This window comes from Bufo bufo, chromosome 1 (assembly GCF_905171765.1).
Source record: "Bufo bufo chromosome 1, aBufBuf1.1, whole genome shotgun sequence".
Classification (NCBI taxonomy): domain Eukaryota; kingdom Metazoa; phylum Chordata; class Amphibia; order Anura; family Bufonidae; genus Bufo; species Bufo bufo.
In genome coordinates this window covers 71,238,956-71,252,722 of record NC_053389.1, presented here as the reverse complement: position 1 = coordinate 71,252,722, position 13,767 = coordinate 71,238,956, and positions in this window count along the sequence as shown.

Sequence of the window (13,767 nt, the reverse complement as noted above, 5' to 3'; positions counted from 1 at the left end):
TAGAGAACATAAAAAACTATGGCTCTCAGACTTTGGAGACACGGAAACAATTTTTTTTCCCCAAAAAAATATTAGTTTTAGAGCAGGCATCCTCAAACTGCGGCCCTCCAGATGTTGCAAAACTATAACTCCCAGCATGCCCAGACAACCTACAGCCATCAGCAGGGCATGGTGGGAATTGTAGTTTTACAACATCTGGAGGGCCGCAGTTTTTAGGATGCCTGCTTAGTGTCTCCAAAGTCTGAGAGCCATACATATTGGGCATCGTCGCGTGCGTAAAAGTCGTCGCTATAAAAATAACTTTTAACCAAACGCCTCGGATGAACGGTGTTAAAAATATAAAATAAAAACGGTGCCAAAACACCCATTTTTGGGCAAAATTTCCATTTGAATCCTTTTTGCCGGTAATAAAGCAAGGGTTAACAGCCAAACAAAACTCAATATTTATGGCCCTGATTCTGTAGTTTGCAGAAACACCCCATATGTGGTCGTAAATGGCTATATAGCCGCACGGCAGGGCATAGAACGAAGGGAACTCCATACGGTTTCTGGAAGGCAGATTTTGATGGACAGTTTTTTTTTTTACACCATGTCCCATTAGAAGCCCCCCCTGATGTAGCCTAGACTAGAAACTCCAAAAAAGTGACCCCATCTAAGAAACTACACCCCTCAAGGTATTCAAAAGTTACTTTACAAACTATGTTAACCCTTTAGGTGTTCCACAAAACTAAATAGCGAATGTAGAAACAATTTAAAATTATTTTTTTTTGTTACATTGCCTCAAAAAAGAGTAATATAGAGCAACCAAAAATCATATTTACCCCTAAAATAGTCCCAAAACAACAACCACCTTATCCCGTAGTTTCCTAGATGGGGTCACTTTTATGGAGTTTCTACTCTAGGGGTGCATCAGGGGGCTTGAAAGGGTACATGGTGTAAATAAACCAGTCCAGCAAAATCTGCCTTCCAAAAACCATATGACGTTCCCCTTCTTCTATGTCCTGCTGTTTAGCCAAATAGTAGTTTACGACCACATATGGGGTGTTTCTGCAAACTACAGAATCAGGGCAACCCATTTTAAGTTTTGTTTGGCAGTTAACCCTTGGTTTACTCCTGGAATAAATTGATTATATTGGAAAATTTTCCAAAAAATAGAAATTTCTAAATTGTTTCTCCATCTGTCAATAACTCTTGTGGAACACCTAAAGGGTTAACAAAGTTTGTAAACCCAGTTTTGAATACCTTGAGGGGTGTACTTTCTTAGATGGAGTCACTTTTTTGAAATTTCTATTCTAGGGGTGCAACAGGGGGCTTCAAATGGGACATGGTATAAACAAAACCAGTCCTGCAAAATCTGCCTTCCAAAACCCATATGGTGTTCCCCTCCTTCTATGTGCTCCCGTTTGGCCAAACAGTAGTTTACGACCACATTTGGTGTGTTTTTGCAAACTACAGAATCAGGGCAACCCATTTTGAGTTTTGTTTGGCAGTTAACCCCTGTTTTACTCCTGGAAAAAATTTATTATATTGGAAAATTTTCCAAAAAATTGAAATTTCTAAATTGTTTCTCCATCTGCCAATAACTCTTGTGGAGCACCTAAAGGGTTAACAAAGTTTGAAAACCCAGTTTTGAATACCTTGAGGGGTGTACTTTCTTAGATGGAGTCACATTTTTGAAATTTCTATTCTAGGGGTGCAACAGGGGGCTTCAAATGGGACATGGTATAAACAAAACCAGTCCTGCAAAATCTGCCTTCCAAAACCCATATGGTGTTCCCCTCCTTCTATGTGCTCCCGTTTGGCCAAACAGTAGTTTACGACCACATATGGGGTGTTTCTGCAAACTACAGAATCAGGGCAACCCATTTTGAGTTTTGTTTGGCAGTTAACCCTTGTTTTACTCCTGGAAAAAATTGATTATATTGGAAAATTTTCCAAAAAATAGAAATTTCTAAATTGTTTCTCAATCTGCCATTAACTCTTGTGGAAGACCTAAAGGGTTAATACAGTTTGAAAAAACTGTTTTGAATACCTTGAGGGGTGTAGTTTCTAGAATGGGGTCATTTTTGGGAGGTTTCTATTATCTAAGCCTCACAATATGACTTCAAACCTGAACTGGTCCATAAAAAGTGGGATTTTGAAGATTTGTGAAAATTTCAAAATTTGCTTCTAAACTTCTAAGCCTTGTAACATCCCCAAAAAATGGGTATTTGGGGGTATTACTATGTATTACAGAGGTAGAGAAACTGAAACTTTGAAATTTGCAAATTTTTTAAAATTTTTGGTAAAAATTTTATTTTTTTATGCAAAAAAATTAACTTTTTTGACCCAATTTTAGCAGTGTCATGAAGTACAATATGTGACGAAAAAACAATCTCAGAACGGCCTGGGTAAGTCAAAGTGTTTTAAAGTTATGAGCACTTAAAGTGACACTGGTCAGATTTGCAAAAAATGGCCAAGTCCTTAAGGTGAAATAGGGCTGAGTCCTTAAGGGGTTAAAACAGATAACTGCACCGCTGAACGGCAAATATATTTTACTTTTGCCACTAATACACGACAGAAAGGGCTGTAATTTTTGCACTTCATCACACAATGGCTAATAAGCCCTTTTTTCCCACTAATAAAAGCCAAAAAATGCTTTAAAACGTATAACTGCATCGCACTAGGGCAAATAAAAAGTAGAAATATTTCCTTGTAATAAATCCTGTTAATGCCTGTATCAAACAGCACTTGTACCCTAAGAACAATGGTTTGCTGGAATTACAGAGCAGTATAATGGCCATTTGGATCCCCAGTCAGTGCTGCAAGGTCTAATAGGATTGTTCCTATTACCCAGACTGTCACCTCCTTTACTGAGCCCTGTTCAACATAAATGCAGTGGAATGATTCCTCCCTATCCTTCCCCTACACCTTGAATAATATTTACCTGCACTTGTAAATCTTTAGTTTTTTTTAGAACAATGATGATTTTTCTATCACTGTCCCTAGCGCCTGCAGACTCGTCTCTCCCTGCACTAAGTACGCTGGTGAATGGCAGAATCTAAGATGGCTGCCATATTTATACGGCTGTGACATCACAGGGATGGCTGCTTGCTGATTGGCTGCATGCATGTCAGTATGGGTGATCCCGCCTTCCCAGACTTCCTTTCTCCATGTCCTCACACGTGCAGCCGCCATTTTAGAAAAAATGCGATTCATTACTACGAGGCGCAAGGAAATTTGCATTCGGTGCTAATTGAATTTTTTCTGAAATTCGTAGCGAATTCCATTATGTCAGCTTCGATTCGCTCATCTCTTATTGTATTCAGTTTATTTAGTGACAAATCTCTGACAGATGTGGACACATTTGTATATAGTTTCATTGTACATAGGATGAAAGAAAAACACACACCTATCAAATTAGTATAACAGTATAAAATAGGCTCAGCACTTCATAACAAATGTGCTGACTACCTGTTCTACTAATAAACTGCATTATAATAAAAAGGTAACACCCTACATAAAAATAACAAAGGACCCACAGTTCATTCCCTCCCCCTCCCTGCACAATGACCTTCGCACATTTCACGTAGCATGCCCACAGCACTGTTTCCTAGAAGTCAAAGAGTCATATTCTGAATTCGTTTTTCTATGGCTCTTGTACTAGATGTTAACCAATTCTCTAAAACAGATCAGACCAGCAGTTTAGACAAGGCTGCTCTAAAAAAATAATAATAAGGAAATGTACAATAAAGTTTTTCTTTTTTTTCTTTCTCTTGCTCATCCATATAAAATTCGATTAGTTTGAGTTAAAAAAATGTACAAAAGAAAATAAAACAGATTGTTGTTTAAAACCGTTATTTTAATTGGTAAAAAAAAAATATCTTATACTTTGTCACCAAATTGGATACTGCCCGATTCTTGCTGTACGGGCATGAGCTATGATAAGCTCATGGCTGTTTGAAGATTGAGGGCAGATGATAGATTGATATCAATTTCCCATTTGTCAGATGATATATACACCCTTCGCTTGTTGACCCAGGGCACGCTACTTGTCATATTGTTCAATGCGATTTGCATATTAGCACTGGGCCTAATATTCCTTCCTACAGGGATAGGGTTAATGCAGCAATTATAACAACCATTAAAACCAGTTTTGTGTAAAAACAAAGCAGACGTTAAGTAAAGTATTGAATATTCAATGTATCAAATTCCCATTTCCACAAATTCAAGTATTAAATGAATGTTTTAGAGACACAGATTTATTCCGGCAAACAGAGAAAGTATGAAATCAGAAAGATGAAGAAATCGAGACAGTGCAAAGATATGATCAGTCGCTCACATTACCTGCAATTTCATTTAAATGTAAAGATGGAATATACGCCTGCTGATCCGAGATACGCAGACTCTTATCTAGATTGTAACCTTTATTGTAACCAGGAATGTGTTGTGGAGATTACAAATATGCCGTCCCATTGGTGTAATGAGCGGAAGCAAGTCCTGCACACAACGTTCTCAGATCCATATTTCAAACAATCACCTGCTAATCCAAAGGAAAATAGAAATAGAAGATGGAAATGTGTTGTCAATCTGGAGAACAGCTTTGGTTATTGTATGTTTTTTTTATTTTACTGTGATATGTAACTGACTCATTAGCCATGCAGTACAACCGCTATTAATCTAATTTTAAAGAAATCAGTATAAATGCCCTTCTCTTAAAGGGAGCCTGTGTCACGCTTCGGTGTGGGAGGGAAACACCACACCGAGCATAAGAGGGAAGGGGGGAACAGGGAATCAGGCCTGAGAACTAGGGAAGGAAGATGGACACCTCCTAGTAAAACCCTAAGGCCCCTTTCACACGGGCGAGTATTCCGCGCGGATGCGATGCGTGAGGTGAACGCATTGCACCCACACTGAATACCGACCCATTCATTTCTATGGGGCTGTTCAGATGAGCGGTGATTTTCACGCATCACTTATGCGTTGAGTGAAAATCGCAGCATGCTCTATATTCAGCGTTTTTCACGCAACGCAGGCCCCATAGAAGTGAATGGGGTTGCGTGAAAATCGCAAGCATCTGCAAGCAAGTGCGGATGCGGTGCGATTTTCACGCATGGTTGCTAGGTGACAGTCTATCCACTGTATTATTTTCCCTTATAACATGGTTATAAGGGAAAATAATAGCATTCTGAATACAGAATGCTTAGTAGGTGATCAATTGAGGGTTAAAAAAAAAAAAAAAAACTCACCTTCTCCTCTTGTTCACGTAGTTCCCGGTCTATTCTTTACTTCTTAAAAGATGAAAATACCGGCTAGGACCTGTGGTGACGTCAGGTCACATGTTCCAATCACATGGTCCATCACCACAGTGATGTACCATGTGATTGGAGCATGTGATCTGACGTCACCAAAGGTCCTTTAGCCCACAGCTCATCATTAAAGAAGTAAAGAAGAGAGATGGGAACTACGCGAACAAGAGGAGAAAGTGAGTTAATTTTTTATTTTTTTTTTAACCCTCAATTGATCACCTACTAAGCATTCTGTATTCAGAATGCTATTATTTTCCCTTATAACCATGTTATGAGGGAAAATAATAACATCTACACAACACCTAACCCAAGCCCGAACTTCTGTGAAGAAGTTCGGTTTTGGGTACCAAACATGCGTGATTTTTCTCACACGAGTGCAAAACGCATTACAATGTTTGGTGTTCCCGCAACGCCCGCACATTTTCCCGCAACGCCCGTGTGAAAGAGGCCTAAGGCTACTTTCACACTAGCGTTCGGGGTTCCGCTTGTGAGCTCCGTTTGAAGGCTTTCACAATCGGCCCCGAACGCATCCGTCCAGCTACCAATGCATTCTGAGTGGATGCGGATCCGCTCAGAATGCATCAGTCTGGCAGCGTTCAGCCTCCGCTCCGCTCAGCAAGCGGACACCCAAACGCTGTTTGCAGCGTTCGGGAGTCCGCCTGGCCGTGCGGAGTCAAACGGATCCGTCCAGACTTACAATGTAAGTCAATGGGGACGGATCCGTTTGAAGTTGACACAATATGGCTCAATTTTCAAACGGATCCGTCCCCCATTGACTTTCAATGTAAAGTCTGGACGGATCCGTTCAGGCTACTTTCACACTTAGAATTTTTTCTAAACTATAATGCAGACGGATCCGTTCTGAACGGATCCAAACGTCTGCATTATAGGAGCGGATCCGTCTGTGCAGACACCAGACGGACCCGCTCTGAACGCAAGTGTGAAAGTAGCCTAACCCAAATTATGACTGACTACCAGTATGAACAGACCCCAGAGGTAGGTGTCTTCATACGCAGAAATACCTAGAGTCCTATCTAGCCTTACAGGACACGTACTAATGACAGGGACGAGACTACCTGTTCCTCCAAAAGGAAGGACGAACAGGAGTCTCCTTCAGGCCTAATACAGACAATAGGGAATTGCAGCACACAGAACCCAGACAATATACAAAAGGGAAAGAAAAGACTTAACTTCAAAGGGGCTATGGAAGCACCAGGAACTCCGCTGAGATCCACACACCAGCAATCCACCGAAGAAACTGAAGCTATAAACTGCACAGCACTGTGGGAGAAGCAACAATAAATAAGGAAGGTTAAATGACCACATTAGCAACACCTGAGGCAAGGGCTGTGGAAAACCTGTAAGATCAAACAACCTGTTGCCAGTCTCACCTATCTCCTGCCACCTGTCGCGGGAACGTCCGTGACAGCCTGTTACTGAGAATAGCATAAAGTAGCATCAGACACCCTGAATTCAGTGGTTTGCTGCTTACTAATGCTATGTGGTTTTGAGGAGCTTTGCACCCAGGATTAGACTGGCCCAGCAAAGTAACTGACATGCCGTTGAAGCTAGGCTCTGTTACCATAATGTGCCCAATAGATCCAGGATCTTAAAAGCCAATCAGTTTCTTTTAGGGTCTATTTCTTTGATTCTTGGGTCTGAATCTGGTTGACCCAAGGAACCCCAGAACACTGTGAGTTCCTTTTCACATAGGTATATTTTGTCTGGTAACCAGCACAGATTGACAACGCATTTATAATAAGGTTGGTCTGGCCCACCATAATATCAAAGAATCCTCCAGTGGTCCTAGGCTCAAATACCATAGTGGGACTCAGGGGTCAAGTAAAAAAAAAACTTTTGGCTGCCTTTCTACCCAATCACTTGCCATTATGGTCTTTTTCTTTGATTCAAGGTCCATTCACACGTCCACAATTTCGTTCCGCATTTTGCAGAACGGAATTGCGGACCCATTCATTTCTATGGGGCAGCCGGGTCCACAATTCTGTTCCCGAAAAAAATTGATTATGTCCAATTAATGAGTTCCTGCCCATCTACATGTATGGTTGATTGACAGCTTTCTTCTACTAGTCTCCCTAGAAGAAAACATTCAATCAGCTGCATTCAATCAGCAATTGTGGACAATATTAGGCATTTTCTATTAAGTGCCGGCGATGTGCGGTCCACAAAATGCGGAACGCACATCGCCAATGTCCGTGTTTTGCGGATCCGCGGATCCATGGGTCCGCAAAACACGCATGGACATGTGAATGGACCCTTAGACTTAACTGATGATATAGTGGTTGGGTCTCGATGCTGCATAAAAATGCAATTAGTACAAATAAGAGTTTGCTTGTTTGTCAGCTGATAGGCGGCAATGATTGATAGAACAAACATTAGTGTAACTGTTTGTTATTTGTTACCCATCATCAGCCTTTGTAAAAGGGCTCTTACTTTAATTATTTTAGTGAGCAGCCTCAGGGTATGTTTACAAGGCAGATTTTGGCAATGCTACGGTTTGAATGTTGGAGACCCGCTCGCGGCTTTAGCCTCACTAAATGGAGCTAAACAGCAAGCAGACCCTCGTCTGTCTGGACATGTGAGGCAGAAACTACATGACCACTGCTGGGACTTTGGCCCAGAATCCATGCCAAGATTCGGGCAGAAAAAGACGCTGTAAGTACAGGCCCAGGGCTTCTGTCACCTCACTAAAGTGTTTTTTTTTTTTTGGGGCTAGTTAAATTAGTTATATAGCGATATATGAAAATATAATTGTGTTACTTACATTGATCCAGCAGTTTATTCAAAAAACAAAGTTTTATCATATGCAAATTCGGTCTCTACCAGCAAGTAGGGCGGCTACTTGCTGGTAGCTGCTGCAGAAATCCGCCCCCTCCTCTTGTTGATTGACAGGGCCAGCCGGGATCTCCTCCTCCGGCCAGCCCTGTCGGCATTTCAAAAATCGCGCGCCCGTGTTGATTTGGCGCAGGCGCTCTGAGATGAGGAGGCTCGTCTGCTCAGAACTCCCTCAGTGCGCCTGCGCCGATGACATCACTGAAATAGAAGACGTCATCGGCGCAGGCGCACTGAGGGAGTTCTGAGGAGACGAGCCTCCTCATCTCAGAGCGCCTGCGCCGAATCAACACGGGCGCGCGATTTTTGAAATACCGACAGGGCTGGCCGGAGGAGGAGATCCCGGCTGGCCCTGTCAATCAACAAGAGGAGGGGGCGGATTTCTGCAGCAGCTACCAGCAAGTAGCCGCCCTACTTGCTGGTAGAGACCGAATTTGCATATGATAAAACTTTGTTTTTTGAATAAACTGCTGGATCAATGTAAGTAACACAATTATATTTTCATATATCGCTATATAACTAATTTAACTAGCCCCAAAAAAAAAAAAATCACTTTAGTGGGGTGACAGAAGCCCTTTAAAATAGTCACACACTGCCTGAAAATAATCAAAATTATTAATGAGCTCCTGCCCATCTATGGGTTGATTGAGAGTTTTCTTCTACTAGTCTCCCTAGAAGAAAACATTCAATCAGCTGCGGCTGGCCAAGGAAGTGAATAATCTTGACTCCTCTTGGGCTGGGTGTGACTCTTCTAAGGCACTTAAAGGAATAGATGGTAAGTTCTCCAAAACATTAACAGAAAAGTAAAAGACTGCTGAAATTTCAACATTGCCTGTGAGACAGTAAGATCAGGAGATGGAGGGTTGTCTCCCTTTAATCTTTCATTGTTAAGAATTTAGAAAACTCACCTTCTGGATCCTGAAAAAATAAAGTCAACTATGGTCCATTCAACAACATATTATATGGCTATGCTAGCTAAATATATGCAACCTTATGGAGGCACTATATGGCATTAAGCATAGTATGGAGCCTCAATAACTAAGGTCTTACTGTCATGGCAAGAATTGCAGGTATAATCATGTGCCAAGATGATAATATAAATACAGGCCAAGAGGAATTGCATCCACATAACAATTTCTATCTCATTTGCTAACACATAGAATATATTTAATTAGCCGACAACCAGACTGTCCAGTTTATTGTAATCTACATCTTGTTGATCTTGTACAGCTAGGTAATTACATTTTACTAATTACAGCAGGGCAAAGAACATTGCTTTGAAATGTTAATAGTCATTTTTGTAATAAGTAATTATTGATAAGTAATATACAATTCCTATGCAAATGCCATACCCAATTGGTAGAGATTTTTGATAACTGATCCTAGGAAAATTGTAAAAATGGTACACTAAGTACAACATTTTCAAACTTATGTCCTCTCCTTTCATAAAGGCTCCTAATCGAATGCCCTTGAAAAACGAACAGTAACACATACCTCTTTAAGATCCCCAAAATTAATTTAATTTCTGACCTTAAACTGAATTCAAACCTCAGAAATATGAAGCCAAAATTATTATAGGCCTCTTCATCAAAGTTCAAACATAAAGAAGTTGTACAGTTTTTGGAGTAAACTGCACAATATAGGAAATCGGAGAAGTGATCATTACTTACTTGACAGATCCCATAAGGTACTGGTTCTCCTAGGTGGGATTTGTTTACCCAGCTGCATTGGTGATGGCAACATGTGGCCAATCACTGGCCTCTTTAATGCAATGCTAAACAGATCCCGACCAGGAGAACCAGAGCTATGGCACAGGTTCTCTAGATACACTAAAACTATGATCATACAACCCATGGAGACATGAATGATAACCTTTGGGATACTCACATCTTTTGATGAGCATCTAGACTCTAGAGCACAGATGTCCCACTGATTATAACTAAAGATGAGCTAATTTCTTGAAATTTGTTTTTAAGGTCCAACTGTCTGCAGATTTGAATCAGGTATGAATAAATTCAACACCAATCTAAAGTTCTCAAATTACCCTGAAAATGTATGTATAACACTCTGAAGACTCCTAGGACTGTATCCAACCCCATTCAAGCTCTTCAATGCCAAAGTCACAGCGACATATGCGGTGTCCCACTGCTATGTAATGTTCCATTGCTTAAAGGTTCAAAATTGGCATGTACATGTGATATGTGCAAAACCCATGTACTGTATATGCTGTGGAAGGTGTTAACAGTAGTTTCGGGTGAGCATGCTCGGCCGTACACTTTTTTACTCGAGCATCGTGATGCTTGGCACATCCCGGTGTTCGGCCGAACACCGCGTGTGCTCGAGTGCGATGCTCGAGTCTCCTCCCCGCACGTTTGTTGGATGCTATGCAGCCAATAATCAGGCGCGGAGGTACTGGCACAGACTGTAATGCCATGTTGGTTACTGGTATTACAGTGATTGGCTGGCTGGAACGCGTCATCGGGTGCTATATAGCACCCGATGACACGTGGTTCGGCTCAGTCTTAGTCAGGGAGAGCTGCACCAGAAGGGACAGATAGTGTAGGGACAGGAATATTTTTTTTTGGTGGCAGCGACATTACCTGTGCTACATCTCCTGTATAACGTTTGCCCATCCTAAAAATCAGTGACATTCAGTTACATTTTTTTGCTGCTGGTGAGAGCGACATTACCTGCGCCACATCTCCTGCATAGCGTTTGCGCATCCTAAATATCTGTGTCATTCAGTAAAAAAAAATTGCCACTGGTGATAGCGACTTTACCTTCGCTACATCTCCTGTATAACGTTTGCGCAGGCTAAATATTTGTGACTTTCAGTTTAATTTAAATGCGCATACACTTACAAAACCTGCGCTACTGTACGTGTGACATACTTGGAAGCATATATACCATTTAATATGCTCAAGTCAAGCAATAAAGGAAGGGGAAGTGGCCGTGCTGCTGATGGTGCTCGCAGAGGCCGTGGCCCCGGGCGCGGTGAAACGGTGCCTGCTGCCAGAGCACAAGAAACACACTCATCCATGATACCTAGCTTCATGTCCCAGTTTGCAGGGCGGCACAGGACACCACTCTTGAAGTCACACCAGTGCGACCAGGTGGTCGGTTGGATTGCAGCAGATAATGCTTCCAGTCGGTTAAGCACCACCCTGTCTTCCACAAAGTCCAGTCTCAGTAGCCAAGAGTCTGGTCAATAGAATCCTCACCCTGATCCTCCTTCCTCCCACCATGCAGAGTCTTGGCAAACAAGTGATCCCACACTCGGATATTCCAAGGAGCTCTTTTCAGCGCCATTCCTTGATTTGGCCCTCTCGCCAAGCCCGCTTGAAGAGGGACATGAGGAGATCTTGTGCACTGATTCCCAAACTCTTGAGCATCCACAGTCAGAAAAAGATGACAGTGGGGAATGGCAATTAGTGTTTCACGAGGTGGATGATGATAATGAAACACAGTTGCCAATAAGTCAACCGCAATTAGTGTCTCAAAAGGTTTATGATGAGGATGAGACACAGTTGTCTATAAGTGAGGTTACTGTTAGGTCAACAAGTCAGGAGGATGACCAGAGTAAGGATGTGGAAGAGGAGGTGGTGGATGAAGAAATCACTGACCCAACCTGGGAAGCTGGCAAGCCGAGCGAGGACAGAAGTACAGAGGGATCTGCAGCACCGCAACAGGCTGGAAGAGGCAGTTGGGTGGCAAAAGAAAGAAGGCGGGCCACACCAAACAGGCCCACAACTGTTCCCCGGAGCACCCCCTTGCAGAAATCTCCCTTGCCAAGGGGTAGGTGTTCCGCAGTCAAGCACTTTTTTGAGGAAAGTGCGGACGATAAAAGAATTGTCATATGCAACCTTTGCCGTACCAAAATGAGCAGGGGCGTGAACACTAGCAACCCTAATAGGTGGGCCGAACGCCTGGGTCCACAATCAGTGTCTGCGGGTCACACCACTGCCTCCTCTTGCCCTGTGTTATGTGCTGGCTAATCCCCTGTCCAAGATGCAGGCCTGGATGCCTCCCGCCCTGCACCTGGACCTTCGCAAGCACCATCAGCTAGCACATCCGCTTCTGTGTCCAGCGCAGCGTACAGATGTCCATACCCCAGGCCTTTGAACGAAAGCGCAAATACCAAGCCACCCACCCACAGGCCATAGCACTAAATGCGCACCTTTCCAAATTGCTGGCCCTGGAAATGTTGCCATTTAGGCGTGTGGACACTGAGGCTTTTCGCAGCCTGATGGCGGTGGTGGTCACTCGTTACTCAGTCCCCAGCCGCCACTATATTTCCCGGTGTGCCGTCCCCGCCTTACACCAGCATGTGTACTGTAACATCATCCGTGCCCTGACCAACGCAGTTATTGGGAAGGTCCACTTAATGACTGACAAATGGACAAGTGCTTTTGGCCAGGGATGGTACATTTCCCTGATGGCACACTGGGTGAACGTTGTGGAGGCCAGGAGCGAGTCGTACCCTGGGATGGCACAGGTGCTACCGACGCTAAGGATTGCGGGCCCTAGTTCCATCAGGATTTCCGCCACCACCTACATTAGTGGCTGCAACCCCCCCTTCTCATCCTCCACCTCCTCCTCCACTTCCACCTCTGAATTCTCATTTTGCAGCACTAGTAGATAGAAGCAGTGTAGCACTGCAGTGGGGAAGCAAGGGATAAGGGACCAGACTGATCTGTGGCTCTCGCCACTCAACCTACAACCAGGCATGGTTGTGTCTGATAATGGCCGTAACTTGGTGGCGGCTTTGGAGCTCGGCAAGCTCAGACACATCCTATGCCTAGCCCACGTGTTCAACTTAGTGGTTCAGCGGTTTCTCAAAACCTAATCCAATTTGCCTGAGCTACTGGTTAAGGTGCGCTGAGTGTGTGCCTATTTCTGAAAGTCATCTACAGCTGCCACCAGTCTGGCAACGCTGCAGCAGCACTTTTAATTGCCAGCTCACCGACTGTTGTGCAAAGTGAGCATGCACTGGAACTCCACATTCCACATGTTGGCCAGGCTTTGTGAGCAGCAGAGGGCAGTAGTGTAATACCAGCTGCAACATGGTCGTCGCCTTTCCAGTCAGCTTCCGCTCTTCACAAGCAATGAGTGGACCTGAGTCGGACCTCTCTGAAGTATTACTCAACTTTGAGGAATCAACACAGATGGTGAGCGGCGATGCCGCTATTATCAGCGTAACCATCCCACTTCTGTGTCTACTGTGAGCTCACTGCTCACAATGAAGGTGGACGCTTTGCATGTGGAAGAGGTGGAAATGGGGGAAGACAGTACACAGGGTGGTAGACAGAGCACCCTCAGTTCGTCTTCTAAGCACAAATTGGATGATGATGATGAGGAGTAGGAGCAGGAGACGGTTGCCTCAGTTACAGAAGGAAGTACCCATAGCAGGTTTATTCTATCTATTCAGCATGGATGGGCCAAAGAGGAGGAAGAGGATGAGGAGATTGAGAGTCATCCTCCTGATGAGGACAGCGAAGTCTTGTCTGTTCGGACTCTGGAACACATGGCTCACTTTATGATATGCTGCCTTTCCTATGACCATCGCGTTATACGCATTTTGGCCAACACAATTACTGGTTGTTCACCCTTCTCGACCCCCGCAACAAAG